This window comes from Sturnira hondurensis, unplaced genomic scaffold (genome assembly GCF_014824575.4).
Source record: "Sturnira hondurensis isolate 20B ecotype Veracruz unplaced genomic scaffold, ASM1482457v3 Scaffold0022908, whole genome shotgun sequence".
Lineage (NCBI taxonomy): Eukaryota > Metazoa > Chordata > Mammalia > Chiroptera > Phyllostomidae > Sturnira > Sturnira hondurensis.
In genome coordinates this window covers 5,213,701-5,241,619 of record NW_028095539.1, presented here as the reverse complement: position 1 = coordinate 5,241,619, position 27,919 = coordinate 5,213,701, and the positions used below count along the sequence as shown (strand labels likewise).

Here is a 27,919-nt window from a genome sequence, read left to right as displayed (position 1 = left end):
ACTTGCCCTCCCCGGGGTCTTTCCTTCCTCTCTGTATCTCCAGCACCCTCATGGTGGCAACGGTGTAAACGCCGGGGAGATGAGTGTGTCTGCCGCGTGCCCAAGAGAGCCCACATCCCCCCAGGCCTGGCTCCGTCCGTCTAATGTGGGGTTTACCGAATTACAAGCAGCTGTGACTGCAATGTCCCTAAACCCAGGCACAGTGTCCCTAAACCCAGCCCTGCTCCCGAGGAACAGAACCAGAACATCCTCCGGCATTTTAATGGGAAGGTGGCGGGTCATTTGAGTTAAAAAGGTTCTAATTAGCTCTCCCTAGAGCAGCACTGGGGAGGACATTGGAAGAGGGACTCGGTCACTGACTCCTCCCTGGCCCCTGCCCCTCACGGGCGGGTGGGGTTCCAGGGCCCAGGGTTGAGAAAGAGAGGTCTCTGTCCCAAGGGGGAACTGGGTGTGTGTGTCTCCCCGGAGCTATGGCTGCCCCCCAACCGCCCCCACTCCCCCCATCCCGCAACTTTGCCTGACCTCGCCACAGGATGAAATAAAGGTCGTGCTGACAGTGAGTTTACAAGGTACTTTCCCTCTGATCACCGGAAAGAGGACGTGACCAAGGTCACGCAGGGGCAGGGGCGGGGGGAGGGGGGGGCGTGGTGCGGGTAAGGCTGAACTGTCCTGCACAGCAGCCACTAGCCACATGTCGTTACTGAGCACGCGCCTGAGATGGGGCCGGTCTGAATCCAGATATGTCCTAAGTATAAAATACACACCAGACTGCAAAGACTTGGTATGAAAAAGTAAATATCTCGTTAGTAATTTTAAGTATTTGTGACATGTCAAATGAAAATATTTTGGCTCTATTAGATTATATACAAATATTATTAGAATGAATTCCACCAGGTATTTTCTTTTAAACTTTGCTTTAATGAAGCCACCAGAAAATTTAACGTTACCTGCGTGGCTTGCATTTGTGGCTCGCGTCCCACTGCCATTGGACAGCCCTGCAGAACCCCCTCCATTCACCCCCATGGCCACCACCGAGTGAGCCAGGTCCAGGACGGGCATGCGTCTCCGCAGGCTCTGGATCGGATGCTGTGGGTTCAGGCCCAGCTGCACTGCCTACGGGCCACCTGGTTTCTCCATCTGTAAATGACACAGTTGTGCCCCACAGGGGAACAGCGCAGTTCTGGGGGTTTGAAGAGAACCTTCAGTGGCCCAGGCACACCCTCGTCACAACTGCCACTAGGCTGTGCCGGCATGAGGGCAGGCCCCGGTCTGCTGTGTCCTGCACGGATCGGAAGGCCGAGAATGCTGCGCGCAGGATCGGGGCCACTTCTAGTGGTAAGTGGTATGGGACGGGCTTCCCACCGAAGTGGTGCGCTGTGGCCGCAGAGACCAGCCTTTCTCAATCCGTTGTCTGCCTTTGCAGGTGTATTTCATTCCTGAGATGCACAGCCCTGCGTGTGAGCAGGTTTTGAGAGCTGCCCTTTGATGGGGCGCTTGAAAGCAGAACCTGAGTGCTGGTCCTGGAGGGACCGCAGGAGGAGAGTGAGGCCAGAAAGGAGGAGCGATGGCGCTGTTATCCAATGCTGGGGGTGGGGGAGGGCCAGGTTCCACGGAGAACTCTGGAATATGCAGAATGCCTCCCAGAATTGTCTTCCAGAAGACGGGAGGAGGGGACAGTTCTCCCCTGGCTCTGGTCACCCCCCCTCCGCAGATGGGTGTTCCAGAGACCTTAACGGCGACCCCCCCCCCCGACTCCTGAGCTGCACCCGTGGCTTCAGCACTCCTTGGGGGACGCCCCGAGGCAGAAAAGCACCTGCTAGAGGTGGCCCACTGGTCAGTGTGAGTCAGGACTGTCTGAGGGGGGACAGTGGGCATGGTGTGGCAGGAAGTGTCTATTGCAGTCCCTGAAGTTCACAGGCACCAAAAGCCGTTCATAATTGTGGCAACAGATAGACAAAGATCGGCGGCAGAACCTACGGGGCGTGTCAGAGACGGAATGGGCTGTGGCTTGTGGGGAATTCGGGAAAGCCAGCGGAAACCTCTCCCATCTGCTCATTCGCGCCCCCATTCATTCACTCATCAGCCGACACCTACGTGTGCTGCCTCCGGGTCAGGCCCCAGCCCACCCCAGAAAGGGCGACAGAATCAAAGAGAGGGTGAGCATGTTACTGTGTCAACCAGGTAGAACCTTCCTAATTAGTGAGGTAGGCAAGTCATTTGAAAGCTCCAGTCCTTGGTCTTCCTTGGGACTGAGAGCCTGATGCTGACTGTCTCCCAGCTGAGAGCCCCCAAGGAGGGTCGGCCTCTTCCCCGGGTCAGGGGGCACTCGGAAGTAAACCCACCAGCCATCCTGCCTTCCCGCGCTCACTCATCCCTCAGCCCCTCGGTGCCTACTTGGTGCTAGGCTTTGAGCCAGTTCTGGGGGTGCAGTGGTGAATGAGGGGGAGCCCCTGGTCTGGAGGGAGAGATGCGCCAGCCTTGTGGGGAATCTCTGAGCCCTGGTTGGAGTGGGGGGCTGAGGCCCATTGAGTTTTGAAAAGCCTGCTGGAGGAGGCGCAATCCAACATTCACCCCAAGGCCTCTGGGCCCCAGATGTGAGCTTCTGGCACAGACCAGACCTGGCTGAACCTCATAACTGGCTGCTTGGCAGAGGACATTGGCAAACCCAGGCTTACTGTGGTCCATTTGCATATCATTTGCATCTATCTGCATATGTGGTGGCACAGCCTGGTCTCTTATGCATTTAAATTGCAGGTTATTTGTCTCTCTTTGAAAGCTCTCATTTTCCTTCCCAGGGGGGGCTGGCTCCGGTTCCCCTCCTTGCCCCTAGAACGCAGGACTGTTGAGTTTACCCAGCGTGGTGCGGTGCGCTGTGATCTTGGGGTGCAGTATATGTTTATTGTTCTGGCTTTCAGAAAAAGTACTTGGTTATTTTTAAGACATCTGTGACAGCTAGGGCAGAAAGGGGTATTGGGCATGTGCCCCTTGTGGCACAGATGGGGAGACTGAGGCAGGGAGGTTTTTTTTTTAAGTGAGATGCCCCGTTAGAGACAGGGCCATGGCTGCAGGTTAGGGCTCCCGATTTCTGATTCCATGTCGAGAGAGTCCTTCATGTGCTTGTGAAGATGTGTGGAAGGGGGTCCAGAGAGGGGCAGGGGCTTTCCCCAGGCGCCCAGCTGGGCAGGATGCAGTCTGGGCTCTCACAGCTCTGCCCAGAGACTGGGCCCCCTGCGCCCGTGGCGCCGGTTTGAGCTGCTGTGCCCGTGGCCCCTGCTGTGTCAGAGGGGACCCTCTCCATAAACACCGCGTGCATCACTTTCTCCTGATGTGTGTTTAATCTCGGTGAGTGTCACCCCACCCATCCCATCCCATCCACCTGAGACCTGATTTAGCTCCAACCTGAGCCCGCAGGAGTCCTCACTGGCCTTCTGCCTGGGGACACCGGGCTGCCCTGGAAGCATAGTCCGGGCTGTTCCAGAGGATGGAGGTCAGCAGATGCACCCTGACTCGTCTGTGAAAACTTAACTTGTGGACCTCAGCCTGTGTCTTGGAATGTGTCCACCAAGCAGGACGGGGACTTACTGAAAAGGCACATCGGGTCTGGCTGACCATCTGTCATTTGGGGATCTTGACTTGTAGGGGCAGCACCTTGCAGTGCACCGCTAGCAACAGCTCCCACTGTCAAGCACTTTTGTGCAGGATGGGGCTGGGCTCTTGCTTGGGTTACTGCAGTTCCTTGCACTGCAAGACAGGGATTGGTAGTCCTGTTTTGTGTGAGACGGGCCACTGGGCCCAGGGAGGCGAGGGACTTGGTTCAAGGCCACACAGCAAAGTACCAGGGTCGAGGCTCCACTGCAGGGGTGGCTGACTCCAGACCCCCACAAAAGGACGTGTGCTTTCTACTAAACCACATCACTTCCAGTGCCAAGTCTAAAACTAGACCAAACAAGAGCACTAACTTATAAAATTTAGGCAGCATAATGGAGCATTTTATGAAGCACAGACCTGCTCATAGTGGAGGAGTAGTTTATCTCAGATTACCTTTCTGCTGGTAACAATTATAAAATCTGGATAAAACATGTAAAACAAATTTGTTTGGAAGTACTGGAGAGTGACCAAGAGCAGACAGAAACTGGAGAGGATGTGACCCTTGAAACGCAGCAGCCATGCTGACGAGAGCCTCATTCATCTGGCTTTTCCCCGAAGGCGTTCTCTGGTTCAGGCAGTGCGTAGGGGGTGGAACTTGAGCAGAGAGCAGAAGCCTTAGTGGCTGACGCACATGAAATTGGAGCTCACGGCCTCCAGAGCAGCTGGAAAGCAGGAGAGGAAAACCCCAGAAAAGAGCCACAGAGGGAGAAACTCCCCTCAGATCCCTGGCTAACTCCGGCGTGGGGCATGACTCCAAGAAGCCCAAGGGAAAACACAGCTGGAAGGCTGAAAACGCTGAGCAGAGATTTCTGCAGCTGCTTGGCATTGGGGAAGACAGATTTTCTTGTTCAAATCTCACCAGGTTAGAGTGGTTTGGTAAACATACCAGGTTCTTCATTGAGATTCTGGGAGGCCGTGACTTAGGAGTAAGGACCACAACGAACTTTGCATAACAAAGCTAACACCACGTGTCCACAAGATTGAGGTGAGTGGCCAACAATTAAACAGAAAAATATGCAAAATTCTTCAGAGGAAGATAACACAATTCAGAATCTCTGCACTGTATCATCAAAATGTCCAGCATAAAATTTAAAATTACTAGATAGGGAAAGAAACGGGAAAATGTGACACACAGATTTTTTTTTAAAAGTCAGTAACACAGGTTCGAAGATAACCCAGATGTTGGCATTAATAGACAGACTTTTAGTCACTATAAAAAATCTGTTAGAGACTCTATAGGAAAAGACAATTATAACGAAAAAAGGCATGGGAAATTTTATGAGTACATTGGTTTCCTAGGGCCGCCAGAACAAAGTAGCACGAGCTGGGTGGTGTACACAAGAAATGTATTCTCCTGCCATTCTAGAGACTAGAGGTCTGAAACCCAGGTGTGGGCGGGGCTAGTGCCTTCTGAGGGTGTGGAGGAAAAGGCTGTTCCGTGCTTCCAGCCTGTGCCTGGCAGTCCTTGGCTTGTGTGTGCGTCGCTTCAATCTCCGCCCCCGTCTTCACATGTTGTTCTCTCTGTGACTCTCTCCTCTCCTTTTTTAAAGCATTTTATTTTTATTTTTTAAAAAGATTATTTATTTATTTATTTATTTATTTATTTATAGAGGGAGAGGGAGGGAGGGAGGGAGAAAGAAGGAGAGAAACACCAATGTGTGGTTACCTCTCATGGGTCCCCTACTGGGGACCTGGCCTGCAACCCAGGCATGTGCCCTGACTGGGAATTGAACCAGTGACCCTATGCCTCGCGGGCCAGTGCTCAATCCACTGACCTACACCAGCCAAGGCTCTCTTCTTTTCTTATAAGGCCACCAGTCATATTGTATGAAGGACCAACCTTACTCCAGTATGACCTCATCTTAACTAATTGCATCTGTAAAAACCTTATTTCCAAATGAGGTCATATTCTGAGGAACCGGGTGTTAGGAATTCAACCTGTTTTCCTGGCAGGTCATATATCAACCATAACAAGGGGATATATGGAAATTTAATTTAAAAATTGGATCAAAATCTAAACTGTAAAAGACACCACCTGAAGTCATTCACTGGATGGTTTTAAAAGCCATATAAACATGCATTGTATGGGATTAGCCACAATAAGTAAGGGCCAGTGACTTTAAAGCAGATCAGTAGAAATTATCCACTATGAAGCACAAAGAGAAAAATGATTGGAAAAAATGAATGTAGCCTGAGTGTCCTATGGTAAAGGATTAAACAGTCTCCACACACATGTAACAGAGGATGAAAGAAAGATAATGGGGCAGAAAAAAATATTTGATGAAATAATGGCTAAGGATGTTCCAAGTTTGATTGAAAAAACAGTCAAGGAAGTTCAATGACCCCTAACTGGTATAAATACAAAGAAAATCATATTTAGGCACATCATGATCAGACTATTGAAAACCAAAGGTAAAGAGATAATCTGGAAAGCAATTATCTCCCAGAGGGGGCAGAGAGACAATATATAGAAAAACTGATCCAAAAACAACAGACTTCTCGTGAAAATAATGCAAGTCAGAAGGCAATGGAACAACATTGGTAAAAGTGGTGGGAAAAAAAGATCTATCAACTTAGAATGTTGTCAGTGAGAATGCCTTTGCAAATAGAAAATTAAAAACATTCTTGAGCAAATAAAACATAAAATTTGTTGCCAGTAAACCTGCATTATAAGAAATGCTCAAGACAGTTCTTTAGGCTTAAGGGAAATGATACCAGATGGAATTTTAGATTTACGGGAGTAAAATAGCACTGCTAATGGTACATATGTGAATAGGCACAAAAGACTGTTTTCCTTTTCTCAACTTCTGTAAAAATTAGTTGACTCCTTAAAACAAAAATACTGGTGTGTTCTATAACACCTATAAAACTAAAATAAGTGACCACAATAGCACAAGGGACAGGAGAGAATGAAATGTAATTCTATTTTTGTAAAGTTCTTATAGGATCCATGAAGTGGTATGTTTTTATTGGAAGGTACACTGTGATAACTTAAGAATGCATACTGTAACCCCTACGAGAGCAACCAGAGATCTAAAGAGATCGCTAAAAAGCAAGCAGAGAATGGAATGTTTTTAAATATTTGATTAACCCAACAGAAGGCAATGAAGGAGAAACAAAGGGTCCAAGAAGAAGAGAGAGGAAAAATAGGTAACAAACAGCAAGACTGTAAATGTAAACTCATCCACAACAATAACTATATTAGATGTAAAGGGACTAGATGCTCCGACTGGAAGGTGGATGTTGTCAGACTTGCTTTGAAAACAGTCTCATGTCTGAGTTCTTGGTCTACAAGTGGCAGGATTCAATGAGGTGTGTCACAGCTCTGAACACAGTGCCTGGCCCACAGCGGGTGCCTCTCCAGTGGAAACTCTGACCTTACCATTCGAGTCCCACTTTCCTGGAAGCTGTCAGTCCACTAACTTCCTGTGGGCCATGCACACAACATCCTGCGTGGCTGAGCATGCATCCAGGTGGATGAATTCATCCACTTGCATCCATCCAAGCATTCATCCTTTGTTGAGCAATGCGGGGTATTTACCCACTGTTCAGGGGCAGGGAGCTACCCTCCTCCGGTACCCACTCCAAAGCAGAAGGGAAGGAAGATTAAGGCACAAACCAACGGATCCTCAAAGCTGGCCCTGGAGCTGAGCTTTCCTGAGGCTGGCTGGGGTCAGCAGCTCGTGGCCAGTGTGGCAGCCTCGTGCTGCCCAGCGCCCTCTTCTTCCCGGCGGCCTGCCCACCGATCCCCAGCACCCTAGCGATGCCAGTAGGGCCTCTTCCCCCGGAGAAGCACTTGCTCTCTGGTCTGGCAGGTCAGCTCCTCTCTTACCCCTGGCACCCAGCTCCCCCAGGTCAAGCCAGGGCACCCAGCCTTTGGTCGGCGGGTTGTGGGTGCAGGACAGCAAAGCAGTGTCGTGGGGCTGGAAGGGGAGAGGTTGCACTGGGCCCCATCAGGCCAGGGTGGGCAGTAGGCTCTAGGCTACCCCTTGCTAGCTGGTAGTCTGTGTGCATAAGGAAAGGGGACAAGGGGACCCTGACCTACACCCCACAGTTGGCCTCTCAGTTGAATCCAGAGCCTTGAGGACCAAGGTGCTGTTTCTAGTGACTTCCCAACTGTCCGGTGCACTGGCCTCCCCCTCCTCCAAATCCTCATCACTCCCACTCTTCTGACAAGAAGGCGCCCTCTATCTTGATTTCTGGCACAACGGACTATTTCTTCCCGGTTTTGTCCTTTACGTATATAATAAATGAGATCTTTGGCACATGATGTTTGTGGGTTTTGTCTGTACTGTCGCAGATCACACCCACCCTTAGAACTGCCCAGTTGTCCGCTCCACAGAGTCTGGAGCTCATTAATCCACTCCACGGCCGCAGGGCGGGGGCAATCATCCCGTTCCAGGCTCCGAGGAATAGTGCCGCTGGGAATATTCGGGTCGCGTCCTTTGGTGAACACACGGATTCACTGCTGTCGTGTACACACCTGGGAGCAAAGTGTTGGGTCAGAGGGGCTGGCCGCTCAGTTTGAGTAGAGCTGACACCCGCTTCCTATGGGCGTTGTATCAGTTCACATTCCTGCCAGAGCCCCTGAGTTCCACTTGCTTCGTGAGCTCCCCAGGACATGTGCGGTATTGTCAGTTTTCACCTCATTTTTCCTGGCGTCGGAAGTGGTGCTCCCTGTAGAGCCAATTGGTGCTTGCCCTGCAGAGGTGCAGAGCTGAGAACCTTTCCACGCACTTGTCAGTCATTTGGATATTCTCTGGGGAAATGCTTTGATTCAAGTATTTTCTCCCATTTTTCCTTCTGAGTGGTCTGCCTTTTTCTCATTGATTTAAAAGGCCAATCTGTTTGGTCCCACACACTCAAAGCCACAATGATGGGGCAATGTTTACACCGTAGCTGGTGGCAGGGTTTCCAACAGAAGACATAAGAGTAATCTGATTTGAGTGACTTTGCATTTGATTGGTCAACTTGTCCTGCTTTTACGGTTGTTGAAGAGCTATGAAAGGCTCACGGCTCACTTTGTGTCGGTGCGTGTTTAAGTGACATCACAGTACAAGTCACTTCAGGCAACAGTGAGGACCTCTGAGACGCCTTACTCCTCTTGGCAAATGTTATGTTTCCAAAACACAAAGCCAACCTGCTAGTTCCCCAGCATAATGTGCCTCAAAGCATTCCTCTGTCTGGGACGGAGAGGAAGCCCTCACACCAGGCCCTCCGCTGTCCCTGTGCCCACCCGCCTGCTCCCTGGTATCCCACACCGCAGCCGCTGCCTCTTTCTGGGCCAGGGCTCTCACACCACCTGGTCTGTGGGCACAGGCCCCCAGCTCTTTCTTCTCCCCGCTTCAGACCAGACTGTGCCCAAGCCACCCCCTTTCGTTAGAGTTGATTCCTTACCCGGACTCTGCTCACCTGTCACTTCTCAGGGACACCCTCCCTGTGGCCCTGAGACTCACCATCCCAGCTGAGCACCTTCCGTCTTCACATAATCTCAGCTGCAATTTTTTAAAATGCTTTACTGTTTTGGTAAACATTGATAAGTTTTTTTAAAGATTTTATTTATATATCTTTAGAGGGGAAGGGAAGGAGAGAGGGAGAGAAACGTCAATGTATGGTTGCCTCTCGTGAGTCCCCTGCTGGGAACTGGCCTGCAACCCAGGCATGTGCCCTGACTGGGAATCGAACCACAATCATGTGGTTCGCAGGCCCGCGCTCAATCCACTGAGCTATGCCAGCCAGGGCTCAGCTGCAATTTTTAACGTAAATGTGCCATTTTTTTCCCTCCTAGGTTGCAAGTTCCGTGAAGGCAGGGGCACATTCCCCCCACCCCCCAACCCTCGCCCGCTTCTTTTTCTCCAGCATCTATATCAGTGCTTGGCATTTGACAAGTGCTCAGAGAAGGTTTGCTGAGTGACTGCGTGACCTGAGCTTGTGTCACCTTCACCCTGGACTGACGCCGAGAGGCAGGGAGGGCCCAAGGTCACATGTAGGGAAGGGCCAGGGGCCCAGCTGCCTGTCCAACCACGCAGAATGTAAAGGACCGGCCTCACTGGCCAGCAGCTCAGGGCCGGGCCCTCCTCCTCGGGCCCAGAAGGCCCTCAGAGTACTGCAGCCCAGAATGCTGAAGCCCAATTCCTCTGTGCTTCCGATGAGGAACCTAGAACGGAAGAGAGACGCCGGAGCCCCAGCAGCCCGCCTGGTGGAGCGCGGTCTGCGGGGTGGAGACGAAGACGCCCATCCCCGTCGTCCGTATTCCAGGGTTTTATGCTGAAGAGAGTTTTCATGAAGCACCCACGTGTTGAAAGGCGATCCAGGGCACTATAGGCTACTTTCTAGAGTGAGCACAAAGTTTGAAAAACCTAAGGCATCTCATCCTGCTTCGCCAGAGCCTAACCCTTGCGTAAGTGACCTCGGAGCGAAGGACAACACCAGTGCATTCCGACCGTAGGGTCACAACAAAGCCGCCCTGAGTGGGCCCAAGAAAGGAAATGGACCTTCAGAAAAATGGGGGAAAGAGGGTGGGTGTTGTTGTGACATCATTTTATCATGAAACTAGATCAAAATATAAGTGTGGCTTTAAAATTTGTTTAAAAATTTCATAAAAGAAAATTTCCTTATTTTTCAGTTTTATATGAAACTCAAGGGAGGAGGGAGGAAGGGAGGGAGGGAGGGAGGGAGGGAGGCGAGGACCGGGATGGGCCAGAGTCACATGGTGAGCCAGTCGCCTGCTGGTCTAGGAACCAGGTCAGTGACACTCAGCACACTTTGCACTGCCCTGAAGTCTCTTAGAGGCAGGAGATGCGAGTCAGTGAGGGGTTGCGGCTGGGTGTCCCAGCCCTGTCAGCTGGAGCCTGACGACAAAGGCCTGCCTTGTCCTCCGGCTGTCCTGGAGTCCAGCGGGATGGTACGGAATTCCTGTTTATGGGAATCTGGGAGAGGACAGGAACATTCTGGAAGAAAGACTGGGGATGCTCAGAGGGAGGCAGGAAGGACAATTCCCAGCCGAGGAAGCTCCCTGGGCCTGGGCCTGGGCCTGGGCTGGCGGTTTCAGAGGTTCCCTTCCTGGACAGTGGAGGGGGACATTTTTAATCCCCACTTTTACTGAGGGAATTGCAGATTGGCATGCAGTTGTGAGAAATAAGACAGAGCGATCCCAGGTACCCTGTCCCCAGTTTCCCCTGTGGAAATGTCTAGCAGGTCTGCAGGATACCGTCACAGTGGGGGATGGGCACCGACACCCCGCCCCCAATCTTCCGCAGCTTTCCCAGTCTTACTCAGACTCTCGTGTGTGTGACTCTCTTGTGTGTGTGTGTGTGTGTGTGTGTGTACTTAGTGCTGTACGATTTTATCACAGATTTGGGTTTCCTCCACCACAGCTGCATCCAGAACATTCTGTCACCACAAGCCTCCCTCCTCTCGTTCTTTCATGGCCACATCACCATTTCGCCCTGGTCCAGGTGTCCCTAATCTGTCCTCTGGTGCTAAAAGTGGGTGATTTCAAAAACGTTATCTAAACAGAATCAGCTCCTTCGTAACCTCTCGGGCTGGTCTTTCCCCTCGGCTGACATCACCTTCTGAGGCAGCACCGAGTCTGCACGGCTCCCAGCACCAGGCAGGGGGCCAGGGCATCGGTACGTCCCATTTCACAGCTGAGCAAACTGAGCCCCTGAAAGTCCAGAGTCAGCACCCCTGAGGGTCCCCCTTAGGGGCCCCAGCTCCCTCCCATATCGGGGAGCATTTTCTCCAAGAAGGGGGCTCAGATGGGGAGATAGGCCAGGGGCCAAGATGCAACGGCCCCTAGTCCTTCCTCAGCCCTGCTGTGACCCAGGCTGTCCTCTGCCTGCCCCGTGTGTTGAGGGGGTTCCCTCCTTCCCTCCCAGCCCCTTCCCAGGGCCGTCCCTTTCCCTCCATAGTGAGAAGGTGACTGAGGGGCTGCTGGGTCCAAACCTGAGGCCTTGAGGCCCTGCTGGCCAATGAGAAACAAGATGGCCCATCCTCTGCACCTCAGGACACCCCCCACCCCTGGGGAAACAGGGGGAAGGATCGCACCCTGCAAATCCGTGAAGAGGCAACAAGGCAAGGCAACGTGTGAGGAGCAGTCAGCTAAGCGCCAGGCGCAGAGTGAGCCCCCAGCGCACGCCGCCCGAGGCCCCGTTTGGCAATGAATTATGTATGGCCTTCTGGCAGCCCTGCTCCCTGGGGCTGGCGTTCTCTGAGCTCCTCCCGGGCCTCGCTCTGCAGTGAGGGCCATGCGCTCCCCCGGTGGGCCCGGTAGCATTCTTTGTTTCTCTTACAGGGAGCTGACCTGCTTCTGGTGGCTGATTTCCCAGTCCCCTGAATGCCCATTTCACAGGTTGGAGAACCAAGGTCTGGTCGGCGCAGGAACATGGTGATGATGGTGATGTAGCAGCAGCATCAACAACACGGTACCCAGCTGGTGCCATGGAGATGGCTTTACTGTGCCTTGTTAATGGGCGAGGCACATTTAATAGACAGTCATTCATTCAGCAAAAATCCAAGCGCCCACCTGGACAGGCACTGTCCCAGGTGCTGAAGGCCCCGGAGGCAACAGCACAGGGCCCTGCCCTCTCGGAGCTCAGGTTCGACTGTGGCAGAGCCGGCAGGCAATCGATGAGTAACTGACTGCATGTCCGTCAGGTGGCGGCGGCTGCAAAGAAAGAAAGGGGGTGGGGGAGGAGACGAGACAACAGGCCCAGGCCTCTCCAAGGAGGTGGCATTTCAGCAGAGCCACAGTGCCCTGGAGGAAGTGGGAAGGCGACCTCAGGAGATGTCTTGGGAAGAAATAATCTAGAAAGGCGCTTGGGGCAGGACACGCACCTGTGTCCGAGGCACTGCCTGGGAGGCACCCAGTTCTCGGGGCAACCCCATGCGCTGCTCATGTGAGAGATGAGAAAACCGAGTCCGACATTTCTTATAACCTTCGTCTGCTCATATGCTTTGCTGCAGACCAATTTATACGCTGGATTACAGCGGCAGCCCCACGCTTCGTGCTAGGGAATATGTGCTGTATGTCTTTCTGCAGTTAGACAAGTTCTGAGTTCTGGAACCGTCTGCCCAGGGATTGGGGTCAGGGATGGGGACCCCAGGTGACCCAGGTATTCACCGTTCCTGCTGCGGACCACCCCCACCTGCCTTGTGTCCTGGACCCCACCGTGTGTCTCCTTTCCAGCCTGTGAACGCCCAGCGTCAGGTCGGCAGCATGGCACTTCCCAGCCTCCAGACAGGCGGGCTGCCTCTGCCCACCCACAGCTCCCAAATAAGCCCAGGCTGGCCATTCCGAGGTGAGTCAAGGCCACAGAAGCCGCAGCCCAGGCCTATGGCCGCATGGCTCTGAGGCAGGCCCAGGTGGCAGGCCAGAGGTGGCAGGCCAGAGGTGGCAGGCAGAGGGCTCCCTCAGACTCACCAATGTCAGCGCCCAGTGGCCCAAAGAGGTGTTCAGGCCCAGTGAACTTGCCCTGTCTGACATTGGCATTGAAGATCTGGAGGGGAAATGAATGGCAGGTGTCCTCCTTCCCTGTCCAGCTGGGCCCGGAAGGGTCCGGGCAACCCATGGGCAGGGAGTAGAATCAAAACGGCTCTGCAGAGGGAGGAGTGTCTGGAGAACAGGACCAACCGCTGAGGAAGGAAGGAAACGCCAACCGGCAGTGGCCTCCTCCCAGCCTCCCTGCCTCCAGGTTTCCTTTCTCATCTCTCTTGCAAAGGTTCCAGATTATTCTCCCCAATTAATCCTCCTACTTGAGCCTTCAAACTTCTGAAGGCCATTCAGCGCCTGGCCCGCTCCTCCCTCCAGGAGCACACCTGGCCCCTCGCCCCCAAGCCTTTGTCCACGCTGGTTCCCGTGCCTGGCACTGAAGACAAACTTGTGGGCTGACTTCAGAGGAGGCCATCTTTCCACACCGGCGCGGGGCCTCTCAGATCCACGCAGCCAGTCCCTGTGGCATCCTCCTGGTCATCACAGCCCCGCTTGCCCGGCCCCTGCAGCTGTCCCCCGTGGCCTCCCTGCCATGAGAGAAGTGCCAGCTCCCAGTTGACCTGGCAACCGAGGCCCTTCTGACCAGTGGGGCTCCAGCCTCACTGTTCCCCCAGCCCCTCCCTGTCACCCCCACACCCAGTTCAGCCTGTCAAAGCTGCTGAGGGTTCTGCGGTCCTCTGGGGTTACCCTCTGACTTTGGGACCTTTTTCTTTGTGGTTCCTTCTGCCTGGGACATCTTTCCCTCCCCTCTTGGCCTGGCTGACTCTTGCCCATCCTTTAGGGCACGGTCTTTTTTTTTTAAAGATTTTATTTATTTATCTTTTTTTATTTATTTATCTTTAGAGATAAATGGAAGGAGAGAAGGAGAGAAATATGAATGTATGGCTGCCACTCGTGAGTCCCCTGCTGGGAACTGGCCTGCAACCCAGGCATGTGCCCTGACTGGGAATCGAACCGCAACCATGTAGTTCGCAGGCCTGAGCTCAATCCACTGAGCTACACCAGCCAGGGCAGGACATGGTCTTGATTCCGCCTCCTACAGAAAGACTTCTTGGAATTGGGGCCCCTCCCCTAGACTCCCAGAGGTCCCAGGGCCCCAGCATCATCATAATTCCCCTCCAGGTTGGAACCGCTGACTCGCCCGTCCAGTCTGCCGTGGTCTCATGAGGACAGAACCCCACATTGGCCTGTGTCTCCCCCAGTCTGGCTGGGGCTGCGTGCCCAGGAGACGCTCAGGGAAGCCTGGAGGGAAAGTGGGAAGTGTTACAGCCACACTTACTGGGTTTCTACCCCCTGCCAAGCCCCAAGACACCCACTTAGGGTGCCATCTGGCCACACCCAGCAGCCCCGGGCTATTCTCTTTCCATCTGGATAGTGGGCATAATCCTCATCCTGTCTAACAGCCTTGTGAGGACAAAGGAAGCAGTTCAGGTCAAGTGCTCATCCCAGCCCCAGGTATTCCTGCACATTTCACTGTTCCTGTCACTGGTACTGACTGCGCTTGTGGGGCGGGCCTTTGCAACTTTACCTCTGGGCTCCTCCACTCACTGGCTCTGACTTCCAGCAAGTTACTTAACCTCTCTGGGCCTCAGTCTCCTCATCTGTAAAATGGAACAAATCATAGATTTTTCTCCCTCCCTCCCTCCCTCCCTCCTAGGTCATTGTCATCAGGAAGTTCTCCCCTGTACCTATCCCAAATTCGTCCTGGGCTCCCACCCAGGCCTGGATGGACAGAATCCCAGAACTTCCCAGCTCAGCCCAGAATCCAGTGAGGTGAGCAGTCGCCAGCTCCTGGGGTGGGGAAGTTGCTGGGCTCAGTCTCCCCAAAAGTCTCCCAGCCAGAAACAAAAGCAAAGACACCTTTGTCCCTCTGCATCTCAGGCCTTGGGGACAGACTAGGGTGAGTGTGTGCCTGAAAGGGAGAGGGGAAGAGAGGTGTGAGGGTCTGAGGCAGGAGGGAGGCAGGACCAGGGACAGGCGGCCAAGAGGGGAAGGGTTGTGGGAAAGGGAGGGTGTGGGGCAGGGCCGCAGGGCTGGGAAAGGGAGCCTGGGGAGGCCGGAGCACCGGAGAGGGAGGCCTCATACCAGACACTGTCTAGACGCAGCAATTATTGTCAGCTCGGAACACCCAGGCTCTGCCGGCTCAGCTGAAAGGGAGCTTAACAAAGAGCTGAGAGAGGAAGAAAGCTGGGAGAAAAGCGCCCGCGGAGCCGGCTCCTGGCCTGTGGGGCTCTTTCTCTGCCTGGAGACTCCCCTTTGTGCTCCACAGAGATGCCCCATCAGGCCAGGGTCACACGTGGGTGTGGGGACGGGAGAGCAGGGTGTCCTGTGGTGGGGGTGGGGGGGGTGGGGGGCGGGGACAGGATACGTGTTGCACTCACGGTTTTTTGATTTAGAGGTAGTGGCAGTGGGGACCGAGCAGAGAGCAGACCCGAGAGTCAGAAACCCGTCCCCTCCCCGCCCTTCCTGCTGTGCAGCGCTGGCCAGGAATCAATTTCCCCGAGACTTGGTTTTCTCATCTGCCAAATAGGCGCAACAGCACCACCTGGCCCAAGGTGAGGTGGCGGTAAGTCTACTGCTCTTAGATCGGAGGGCTGCAGCCCACACCCCTCACCTTCATGCTGGGGAAACTTCGGGGCCCCGAGGGACCCGCTGGAAAGCACCCCTGCCTTCACAATGGCCATTTTGCAGGTGACGAAATGGGCGCACTGAGGCCAGAGCCACTGGCCAGCGCTCATAGCCAGGGAGCAATGGACTCCGGTCTGTCCCTGAACCTCACCTGTGACTTTCTGATATGTACTCGTCCTGGGGATGGGAGGGCGAATGGTAGGTGGTAGGACTGATGGGGAAGCCACAGGCCCACGTGATCCCAGGGTCTGCAGGCAGCCAGGCTGCAGCCCCAGGCCTCGGCTGGGCCACTGGGCCCTGGTCTTGAGGGCAGCTCTGGGCTGAGCGGACCAGCCCTCCCATCCTGGAAAAGGACACACCGGCCCGGAAAGAGAATTGGGCGTGGGTGGCCCTGAGGTGCTGCAACGAGGCCTCCTTCACACGGTGCAGGAGTCGCTGGTGCAGACACTGCCATCCAGCCAGTACTCTGGCACCCCCACTTCCGCTCCCTAGGCAGGGGGGTCAGATGCTGGTCCTGGCTTCCAGGGTCACCAGTGGGGCGTGAAAGGGTAGTGCTGGGTTTTCAGAGCACTGGCCAGGGACCGCAGGCCTCATCCAACCACATCCTCTGGCTTGGCCTGGCCAGCCTTCCCTGATCCTGCAGGGGGTTTGATGGGACCCCTGGGTCCAACCACAAGTGAAGGGCAGAATGCTTGGTGCAAGCGACACACATACACTCACTCTCACACACCCACACCTGCAGGATGCCTCTCAGTGGGCCCCTGACACACCACAGTCATACACACCCCCTCTCTCACTTTGGGGTACAGGCACTCGCCTTGGGACGCAAGCACTGCCTGCTGAGATCCAGCCCCACCTGGCTCCAGCTACCCATTTGCGGAGCTTCCTCACTGTGTCCAGAGCTGGAAAGTAGCCCCCTATTCCCACAGGCCTGTGGCTCAGCATTGACTGCAGCATGACCAGAATCAGCCTCTCTTTCTGGAAGATTCTACAGGCAGGTTCCCTTTGCCCTTCTCCTCTCTGTGCCTTGTTCAAGCTGTTCCCTCTGCCTGTCCCCATGGCCCTCCATGTCTCCATGCAAATGCCTAACCTGTCCACCTGCTCCCGTAGGTTGCCCTCAGCCTCAGGAAACAGCACCAGCCTCTCTGGGGCACAAGCCAGAGCCTGGCACCTCCCTGATACATCCTTGGCCTCCTTAACCACGCCCCCCATACCAGGACATGCAAACTCCTGTCCTCGGTTCTTCCCAAGAAGTCCAAGGCCAGCCTCCGTCTCAGAGGCAACAGCCCTGGGCCAGGATGCCTTCATTTCTCCTGGGACCTTGGTACTCCTTCCCTGCATCCACTCCTGTCCACTACGGTCCTGAGTGAGCTCTGCACATCTGGGGTCTCCTCCCCCCGCTCCATAAACTCTTCCAAAGCCTCCAGCTGCCTCCAGGACAAGGGCCACAGCCTTGGGCCACTCTGATCCTCTCTCAGGCTCTCCGATCTGTGCCTTGGGACCCCATCCACACTGTCCTTGCCCCTCCACAGTCACTATTCCCCTAGTTAGCCGTCCTGGTCCTCAGGCACCCCTCCCCAGGGAGCCCTCCTGTAACCCCTTCAGATATCAGGTCCCTGGTACCAGCCTCCCCAGCCGCCTGCACAGTCCCCTCCCAGCCTGATGCCCACCTGGCATTATTTAATGCATTATTCACAATGGCTTGTGCAGCCTCTGCCCCGCCCCCCCCCACAGGACTGTGAACCCCACATGGGCGGGGCAGTGTCTGTCTTGTTTGTCGCTGTGTCCCTGCATCCTCCCTTAGGCCCTTCTCCCTGTTTGTTTTTCAGCCTGGCCCCACCCTAAGGCAGAAGAAAGGGAGCCCTAGGTCCCTCAGTCCGCCCCTCCAGGAACCCATCTCCTGGAGGCCATGGGGTTTTCAGAACAGCCTACCTTGCCCTCCCCCAAGGCCCCCTTATGGGCAAGGACAGGTCTGTGTGTCCACTGTTGGCTGGACAGCACCCCACAGCAGGGCTGTGGCTGCCTTAGGACCGGGCCCCTTCCCCAGACTCTCCAAGCCCCAGTGCCTTGCAGAGCCCTGGGCTGGTGGTGCCCAGGCAGAGAGAGGCCCCACGGGTAGTCTGGGGTAGGTCCAGTAGGACAGTCTCCCAAGAGGTGCAGAGAGGGACTGAGGAGGGGGGCAGCCCCCCCCCAAGTCCCTTCCCAGAGATCCCTGCCAGCTGCCTTCTTCCATTCCAACTGGCCCTGCCTCTGCTTCCCCTCTGTTCCATTGTGAGTGGCCTGCCTCCATCCTCCCCTCCCTCCCCGCTTCTCTCTCCTATTCCCCTCCCCCCTCCTCTCCTCTTCCCCCGCCCGCCCTCCGTTGCTCTCCTTTCCTCCCTTCTCTCCTCTCGTCTTTTCTCTGAGTCCTTCTCCCTCGCCTCCTTCCTTTCTTCTTCCTGGGTTAAAAATAATCAACTTTCTGGGAAGCAGCCGCTCCTGCTGAGCCTCCCTCCCCACACTTGGGAGCCCCTGAGAATAGCTTTCTGCGGTTCTCAGCTCCAGCCCCTCCCCTCCCCTCCACCCCCTCCCCTCGAGCTGACTAATAAGCCGGTCTCCGCGGCAGAGCCAGCTCGGCTGGAAAGGCATTAAACCGCTTCGTGTCCAGACTGCGGGACCGAAGCGCAGCCTCTGCAGGCCGGCCCGGAGGGGCCAGCGGTCCCTGCAGCCCTGGTGACTTCCAGGCCAGGCTCTCTGAGCCGCACGTGTCAGCTGCTCAATCAATATTGATGGCTGGATGAACTTTGACCTCTGACCACCAAACCCACCGCTTATGCAGCTAACTTGGGGCTCGGTGGCAACGAAGGGGCACCTGGGGGAGTGTCAGGCGCGCGCACTGAAGGGATAAGGGAGAGACAAATGAGTCGCGGCCACGTGGAGCGTGTGGCTGGGCCAGGAAGCCTCCCTCTGCTAGGCCTGGACACCTTGCCCACCCGATCTCACCCCGGGGGGCCGTTGGGCACCGCCCAAGGAGGGCCGGGCCGCTCTGTAACGGGTAGGCCAAGGGCAAGGAAGGATTCAAACTGTCCTGGGACCCAAGAACGTTTACCCGTGGTCTGGCCTTTAGTGATCATTGTCTCCCATCCTGCAAAACGGGAAACTGAGGCCCAGAGGAGGCAGGACGTCTCCAAGTGCCTGCCTTAGACCTTAAGAAGAGACCCTCAGGTCCTGCACAGGGGGTTCTGCGAGTGTAAAGTGGAGGGACATCAAGGTCAAAGGTGAGGGGTAATTGGGGAGAGAAAGAACGCAGGCGCAGCTCTTTCTCCACCGGCTCCGCCCACTCCGAGCGGTCCATGCATTACCTCATCGCGGCGCACGCCCATTGGCCGGTTTCTTCAGAGGCTGGCCCAATGCGGCGGCGGAGCTGTTAACCCTTTCGGCCCCGCGGGCTAGGCCATGTTGTCACCACCTGTCTCCGCGGCCCCACGTGGCCCAAAGGAGCTGGGGAAACCCAGCCCTGGGGCAGGTCGTCGACCGGAGAGCCCAGTGGTCTGAGCACTGGATCCAGCAGCCTGGTTTGGGCCTGGCCCAGGCCAACAGGTTGTGTAACCTTGGGCTACAGGCCTCACCTCACTAAGCCTCCTTCCCTTGTTTTCTCAGCTGTAAAAAGAAGTGAATGATGCAACTCCTGCCCTCCCCAGTCCCTTCCCCGAGCATTTGCCAAGTGCCCGTGCACGTGGGCTGCCTTTCCACGTTGCCTCCTCACTGCAAGAGGCACAGTTATGATTACGGGTTTTCAGAGGAGGAGACTGGCTCAGACCTGCGAAGCCGCCTCCAAGGTCACACAGCAAGAATGTCACAGAGCTGGGATTTAACTCTGAGTCCGTGAGCTTTCCAAGCCTGCACTCCTACCCAGGGCAAGAGGCTGCTTCTGCTGGAGGTTGCTGCTTCCAGGAGATCCTGGTCCCATAGGGGCACCAGGACTCACTTCCCCTGCCAATCAGACCACCATGCACCACTGTGACCAAATAACACCCGCGACAAGCTGGAGAGCCAGGGCCTCCATGGAGGAAAGGTTTCCGGGAGGAGGAGGGGCTGCAGCTGGTCGTTCAAAGGGGAGCAGGAGGACCCTCTGACAAAGACAGCGGGACTGGGCAGGCACGGTGAGAGCACGTGAGTGGGGTCAGGAAGCTCAGAAGGAAGCCTGCAGAATCTCTCGGGGGCCAGCCTGCTGGTCAAGGGTCAGCCCTGCCAGGGGAGCAGCTCTGGGGCTCTGGAAGGCTGTTCCCATGGGCCGTGCTTGGGGGGGCAGGACCCCAGCAGGAGGCCCATGCACCTCAGGTCTCGGTATTTACAAGTTATAAACCAAACCAACAAACTGCTAAACAGAATAGGTTCTGTTCTCTGACCTTGACAAAACACCTTCCCAAGGACAACTACCCCTGGAAGGCTGGGTTTGTATTTAGAAGCCTGGGTTCCAAGCAGGAAGTAGCAACTCTGGAGAGGTGAGCCTGCCTGTGGCTTTCCACTTGGCCACTCTTTCATCCTCTTCCATGAGAGGGTTTTGTGTGCTCAGGTATGGACACTCCAGCCTGTGTGCACAAACTCTGTCCGCACTCCCTGCAAACAGCCACATCTTCGCCACCCCTAGGGCTTAAGAGTGCCCAATCAAATGGGGGCTCAGACTGCCCTCAGGAGGAAGGACCCAGGAAAAGGATTAGGCAGGGGATTCCAGTGTTCTAGGCAGGCAGAGCATGGACCTAGCTGGGCACACCCCCTTAGACGCAGGATTCCTGGTCTCACCCCATGAGAGAAGGGCTAGAGTGTGCCGTCTAAAGCCTGGGACTCAGCCCAAGGCTGCTGCCGAGGTGCCTGGGCACGGCCGCAGCTGGGGTGGCTCAAGCTGGGGGCAAGATCTCCCGCCCTTCCTGAACTTGCCCCGGATCATCACTTCCAGCCCTGTGCTCTAACCCTGGCCAGATCCTAGGTGCCACCCCAAACTCTTCCTCCCCAACCCCCAGCCCAATCTTACCAAGACCTGAGGAGCATCCCATCCAAAGAAGTCTGCCCACTGCCCTTGCCGCTCTCCAGACTGGCTCCCGGATCCCACTCTGTGCCCACCTCCCTGACCAATTTGCCCTCCACGTTGGCCAGACAGATCTTCTTAAAATGCAAGCCAGACTACTTCTTTCCCCCTCTAAGCATCTCTGGCTCTCCAGGCTCTCGATGCATCCTTCCCAAGCTCCAGATGTCTGCCTCCCCTCAGCCTCCCCCTCCCCTCCCTCCACCTTTGGTTGTGAGCTCCAACCCTTTGCATCCTCTCTCCAGCCTGGACATCTGTATGTCTTTTCTGCTGCAGCATCTGCATGCGTGTTCTTCCCTCTGCTAGTGCTTCCTGTTCTTCATCTCGCCGGTCTCAGCTTAAGTGTCCCCTCCCCAGGGGACCCTTAACCCTCCCTGGACCAGCAGAAACTGCACGTAATGAACTGATTAGTTCTGGAGTTGCCTGTTTCAGGTGTGTTTCCCACCTGGACCGTGGGCGCCCAGAGGGCAGGCTGGGTTAGTTTTGCTGGCTGCTCCATCTTCGGTGCTGGCAGAGTGCCTGGCCCAGAGTAGGTGACAGTGAAGTTTCATTGCACAGATGGGTCTGCACTGGACTAGAAATCAGGATGCAGAATAACGACAGTTAATATCTATCACCTGCTTGCTGTGTACAGGGCCCTCTTTCTAAGCACAGCATGTGTGGTCAGTCACTTATTCCTCACAGTCATCTTTGAAATAGGAACTATTATCTGACCTTCCTGCAGAATGAGGACCCTCAGGCACAAGAGGGTTCAGAGACTTAGGCTCACAGCTGGCAAGCAACAGACAAGAGTTGCACCCAGGCCTTTCCAAATGCCATGATGGTGGGGGGCAAGATTGGAGGCAGTGAGCCCAGAGGAGGGGCACTGGTGAGGCCTTGGTGTGTGGTGGACGGCCTCTGTGTGAGTGTGTGAGTGCATCATACGGGCAGGGTACGTAAAATGTGTTTGTCGAACAGTCAGTGAGATGCACAAGGCGTACGCATGTCTGCAGCCTGTGGGATGTGGAGTCCGTGAGTGTGCATGTGTGTGTGCGTGCGCCTCTGTGTTGGTGATCCCTGCAGTGGGGTGCCTCTCTGCCTGTGTGTGGTGTGATCCGTGTGATGTGGGGGGATGAGTGTTGGTGTGTGTGCGTGTTGTGGGGTGGTGGTAACTGGGACGACTCCCCAGGGGAAGAGCTAAGGAGGGGCTGTTAACTAGGAAAATAGGAGAGCAGAGAAAGTGCTCTGGCCAGAAGGGAGCAGGGAACGGCCCTTGTAAAGGCCCGGAGGCAAGAAGAGGCAGCCTGGAGCTCTGGGGGACTTGAAAGAGTTCCAGGAAGACTGGGGGATGGGGAGGGAGAGGCAGGGATGCGGGGCAGCAGGGCAGGCCTTCCTCTGTTGGCTGGCGGGTGTGTGTGGTGGAGGGCAGAAGAGCAGAGACAGGCTGAGCCACACTGACCACATGGGAGGGGTGGTGCTAGGCCAAGGGCAGATGCTGGGTGGAGCGCCTGGCTTGGGAGGCAGCCTGTTCTGGGGCTCCTGACCCGGGCCTAGTCTCTGCTCAGCCAGAGAGCAGTAGCTGAAAGGTTCTTAGTTTCCCATATACAATTTGGGTCACGAGATTACGTGCTAAAGGCCCCCAAAGAGGCTAAGAGCTGCAGATGTTTCTGGTGCATTCTCTCTGGGCTGCTCTGGCGAAGGCCTGGGCAGGCATTTGGGAAGAAGTCTTCCTAGCACCTCAAGAGGCCAGAGGCTCTGAAGATGGCAGGCCCTGGCACAGCGCTCAGCTGTTAGCACACTGGCCTGGGGGCACAGGTGGGGTGGGGGCGGGAGTCAGGGTGTGAACCCAGGGGACCGGACTCCAGTGTGATAACAGCTCCTCCTCGGTCTTCACACTGCAACTTGTCTTTTCTCGTTTGATCCTCTATGCTCATAGATTCCACATGGTTATTATCCCGGATTATTCGTCCTGCTTTAGAGATGGCCACGTGGGCCAGTGACCCACGGCCTGCCCAGGACCCACTCACCCCAGCTGGTCCTGCTCTGGAACACGCCACCTGACAGGCCGGGAAGTGCAGTGGTTTCCTCCGCAAGTGCCTTGACGTTGTCCTGGCCCAGGGGTGACAGTGTGTGGTACCCAGAAAGAACTTGGGACGGGGGACCCAACTCTGCTGCCCACCTGCTGGGTGACCTTGGGCTAGTCCCTTCCCATCTCTGGGCCTCGGTTCACCCAGCTGTACAACTAATTCTCTTACTGAGTCTGGGAAGGTTCGTTCTCCTAAGGGGCAAATGAGGAAATTGAAGTTTAGAGAGGTTAGAGGATTTATTCAAGGTCAAGCAATCCGCATCAGGTGACTTCGGACTTTAATATGGAACCCCAGGGTGTGCCCTTCACAGCCGCCTCCTCCCCAGCCCCCAGGAGCGGTGTCCTGCCCCCCGCGGCCCCGCAGCGCCTGGCTGACGGCCTCACGCGGTTCCCGGCCCCGCCAGCTTGACGTCAGGCCGGGCCAGCGGGGCCTCTCTCTGCACAAACAGACGGATCGGGCCGGGCCGGGGGCGGCGATGACTCAGGGCCCCGAGACGGGCCGGGAAGCGGAAAGTTTTGTGCCGATGACATCACCACCGGGCCGCGAGGGCGGGAGGGGGCCGGCTCCGGGAAACAGCGGCCTGGCGAGCCGCCCGGCTGGGGCAGAGAGCGGAGGGGCGGCCGCGGGGCGGGGGTTGGAACGCCGGACGCCACCCTTGGCTGCTTCGAAAAATANACAAACAGACGGATCGGGCCGGGCCGGGGGCGGCGATGACTCAGGGCCCCGAGACGGGCCGGGAAGCGGAAAGTTTTGTGCCGATGACATCACCACCGGGCCGCGAGGGCGGGAGGGGGCCGGCTCCGGGAAACGGCGGCCTGGCGAGCCGCCCGGCCTGGGGCAGAGAGCGGAGGGGCGGCCGCGGGGCGGGGGTTGGAACGCCGGACGCCACCCTTGGCTGCTTCGAAAAATACCCACCGCCAGCCCCTGCCCCAAGTACCGGCCCAGGAGCCCTATCTGCGTTCGCAGTGAGGAGCGGGCTCCACCCGCCTGCGAGGACGCCGTGCTCCCCAGCGCTCCGGAGGCGCCGCATCCATCCTGCTGCGTCCCTGCATTTTAATTACCGCCACATTAATATTCATGAGCCGGGGCTCGAGGGGACCGCGGGCTGTCATTTCCCTCGCCCGCGCACTTCCCCCCACCTTTTCCCGGGCTGAGTCGTGGATTTTTTTCCCTCCTGCTCCCAACCCCGCCCGCGCCAACAGTTGTTGGTGCGCAGCGGATATGGGGTGCAGGAGTGTGAGCGTGTGTGGGTGCCATGAGCAAGGGTGAAGGAAGGCCCGAGTAGACCGGGCCCAGAGAGGGGGGCTGTGAGTGTGGCTCGTGCCCGTGTGTCTATAGGCGACCCCAGGAGCCGGGTGCGGGTCTGGCCGAGGCAACTGTGTGGCGTACATGTAGCCTGGGCCTGGGGGGAAGGATCAAGGCTGTCCCCGGTAGCAGGACCTGCTGGTACAAATGGACACAGGCCTGGAGAGATGCTGGGCCATGCTCAGTCATCCAGGAAGTCAGTGGCACCGATAAGTCAATGGCACAGTGATACTCAAGCCCAGGGCCTGGCTGATCCGCTCTCTCCCGCACCGTGGTCTCTCTGCTGTTGTTTACGACAACGGAAGACAGAATTTCCTGAGCTGGCACCTTACAGGTGACCTGCTCAGCAAACCTGCGCAAGAGGTGGTGCTATCAGTCCCCTTTGCAGGTGGGGAAACTGAGGCAACTGGTCCAGGTGGTGAGGGGTGGAGCTGGAGCCCAGAAATGTCCGAGACGAGTCCCTGCCTTTAACAGCTGCACCACACTTCCCCCGTGGAATTGTGTGTGGGGTTTCCACTGGGGTGATGTGGGGGTGCCTGAAAGTCCTTCACGGCCCCAGGCAATCCCACGCCCCAGAGGCAGCACGGGAGTTCAGAAACAGCCCCCTGCTGCTTCCTTACCCAGTGGAGCTTCTTTACTGTGGCCCTCGGCTCTCCCTCCCCCAAATCCTGTCCTCGGCGCCCTGCACATCAGGGAGTCCCTGGGAGGCAGAGGTCTTGCTTCAACAAGGATTTGGTTCAGCAAGAGAACCTTCCCAGACTCAGTAAGAGAATTGTACAGCTGGGTGAACCGAGGTTCAGAATTTCAGGGGGAAAGGGAAGGATTCACAGGAACAAGTATAAAGGACACATGGACAAAAACTAAGGCGGAGGGGATGGGAGGGAGGTGGGGGACACTGAGGGGGGAGGGCTGGGATGGGAGTATAAGACAGAAAACGGTACTTGAACAATAATTGAATTTTTTTAAAAAAGGAGAAGACAGGCGTCAGGCTCCTGGTCCTCCTCCCTGGGGTGGGGTCGGGCAGTCCCTCATTCATTCATTTGTTCATCCAGCACATGCTCACGTGCCTGCTACGCGCCAGTCACTGCCCTTGGCCCTGGGGATTCTTGGAGTTTATGAGGAGCCCGCGCTACTCTGTTCCCTACTCCAGTCATCTCCACCGGGGGCTCTAAAAAGACTCCCCCATCTCTGTGTGCATGTTCACTAGGGGTGGGGGGCAAGGGGCACCCGTGCACAAAGGACAGCTTGCCACTCCTAGGCTGGCCACGGCGTCTGGGATGTACAGGTGCTGGCGGTGGGGCAGGGCAGGAAAGCGCTGTGTCCTCTTTGGGCTGGTGGAGAACCAGCCACGCGGGGCTAAGCAGCCTGGGTCTTTGCTTCTGTCCCCTGGAAACTGTCCTCCTCCAGCCTCTAAGCCAACTAATCCCAGGCGCTGGTCACTGATCTATGCATCTGTCCCTGGCCACCCTCCCTCTCATGTCCGTCCTGCCCCAGGCCTGCCCAGGACTAGTTGACTGTGCACTCCTCTCAGCCCCCGTGGGGCTGGGCTGGAACTCAGGTCCCGGCCACGCCTACCCCGCCCCCACCCAGCCTTTTCTCCCCTCCCAGGGCAGCTCCACAGGAACTCAGATAAGGGGACAGGAGATGCAGGCCAGGACTGGTTGGAGAGGAAGGGGTGGTTTCCCTGGGCTTCACAGGTAGAGTAGGAGTTGGCCATGTGGGCTGGCGGGGAGAAGGGAGGAGAGGCAGCCAGGCAGAGGGAATGACTCAGAGGGGCTCCTGCTGCCCCTCTTCCAGACACCAGAGGCGTGACATCAGGGACAATGGCAGGCTGATTTTCTCCTGCAGAGCCTGAGGCTGTTCAGCCTCTTTGTAGGGACTCCCAGCTGTGTTCACCTTGGTGCAAACCCCACCACTCTCAGGGAAAGAGCCTGGGCAGGCTACTGCACCCGGCTCCCCATCTGCCAAATGTGGAAAGATGCACTTTTCTTCCCCTGTATTTTATTCAGACTAGGAGACACTCTGCACAGGCACCTAGCACAGTGCCTGGTGCTCCTAGATGGAACCACAGTCTGTCCTCGAGGACATGGAGAGGCTCTTGGGAGAACTGCATCCAGACAGTCATGAGCCCAGGATGGGACTTAAAAAGTGACCTGTGTCACATAGCCTAGCCAGTGGGGAGGGGTGTGGGGGGAACAAGCATCTGGGAGGGGTAGGGCCGGGCTGGAACCATCACCTGTCAGAAGTGACTAAGGCTCCAGGTAAGAGCAGGGTCTCCAGGACCCCACCATCCCCCTGGCTGGGAGATCTCTGGTTGGTCGCTCAAACAGCCAGCGGGAGGGCAGGGGTCAGAGAGCCTGGCCCATCAATCCTGGCGCCTTCCTGCCCCAGCGAGCCATAGCTCTCTGCCTCCCAGCTGCCCGCTCTCCTTGGAGCATTTCCTTTGTTTTTCTTTTTTAAAAATGTACAAGGCCAAAAATTTTTTTTTGAAAGGAAGCACTATGAGAGTTTACGTGCTGCTTTCTGACCCCATCCTTCCTATTTTGCATGTGTGTATTTTCAGGACATTTCTCTACCTACAGAACTGTCTTTCTACACCCCCCCCCCCAAATAGGATGACATCTGCCTCTGCTCTGAGATCTTCCATGGCTCCCCATTGCCATAGAGCAGCTTCCCAAGGCCTTGACAGCCCAGCTCCAGCCTCAGCAAGACAGCTCCTGCTGGTCTCCCCCTCACCCCGAGCCACACCCGGAGCACATTACATCCTCTCATGCTGCCACCGCAGCTCTGCCTGGGCCGAGCTGGCCACTAGGAACAGCCTTGTGCCCTCCGCTAAAATTCCTCCTCGTTGCTCAAGCCCAGCCTTCTCTGTTCCCTGGCTCCCAGCTCCTCCCTAGGCCCCTCCTCTTCGGTGCCCCCATGTCCCCATGCTATGCTTTATGGTGGTCTAACGGTCATGAGGGTCTCCCTAGAGTCATGTGTTCTCACTCAATTAGGAGCTTCTTGAAGGCCTGGCCCTGTGTCCCTATTTTTGTTGCCACCTACCTTGATGTCTTTCACATAGTAGGTGTGGCTCAGTTGCTTGGAGCATCATCCCGTCCATAAACTGAAGTGTCCTGGGTTTAATTCTGGGTCAGGGCACTGGGGGGTTTGGTCCCTGGTCTGGCTCGTATGTAAACCAGCCATGTTTCTCTCTCACATTGATCTCTCTCTCTCTAAAAAAGGCAATAAAAATGTCCATGGTCAGGATTTTTTAAAAATTCAACTTTCGCCCTGGCTGGTGCGGCTCCGTGGATTGAGCACGGGCCTGAGAAGCAAAAGGTCGCCAGTTCCATTCCTGGTCCGGGCACAGGCCTGGGTTGCAGGCCAGGTCACCAGTGGGGGGCGCACAAGAGGCAACCACACATGGATGTTTCTTTCCCTCTCTTTCTCCTTCCCTTCCCCTCTCTCTAAAAATGAATAAGTAAAATCTTTTTAAAAAATTCAACTTTCTTTTTCTTTAGGGATTCAGGCTCTAAGCCAGCAGATCAGGGTTCGAATTTTGACTCTCTCATTTCCCAGTTCTGTGTCCTTAAAAAAGTGAATCGACCTCTCTGAGCCTCAGTTACTTCATCTGGAAAATTAAGTTAATGATAAAACCTCCCTCAAAGCCCTGCCCAGTGTGGCTCAGTTGGCTGGGTGTTGTCCTGAAGAGGTTCAGTTCCTGGTCAGGGCACA

The 27,919-nt window shown here is 56.0% G+C and overlaps 2 long non-coding RNA genes across 3 annotated transcripts; one reads left to right on the top strand and one right to left on the bottom strand.

Annotated features, from left to right (window-relative positions):
• The first annotated feature begins 503 nt into the window (after nucleotides 1-503).
• On the top strand, nucleotides 504-27,250 carry LOC118980245 (uncharacterized). The gene is made up of 3 exons (XR_005065073.1): nucleotides 504-556; nucleotides 14,799-14,914; nucleotides 26,817-27,250. It is a non-coding gene; the product is annotated as an uncharacterized LOC118980245 (long non-coding RNA).
• LOC118980247 (uncharacterized) lies at nucleotides 10,353-19,369 on the bottom strand. 2 transcript variants are annotated; one of them, XR_005065074.1, is made up of 3 exons: nucleotides 19,111-19,369; nucleotides 11,954-12,316; nucleotides 10,353-10,598 (listed from the first exon to the last, which is right to left on the bottom strand). It is a non-coding gene; the product is annotated as an uncharacterized LOC118980247 (long non-coding RNA). The 2 variants fall into 2 exon arrangements; XR_005065075.1 differs by lacking the exons at nucleotides 10,353-10,598; nucleotides 11,954-12,316 and adding exons at nucleotides 14,184-14,383; nucleotides 14,670-14,742.
• Nucleotides 27,251-27,919: the final 669 nt, after the last annotated feature.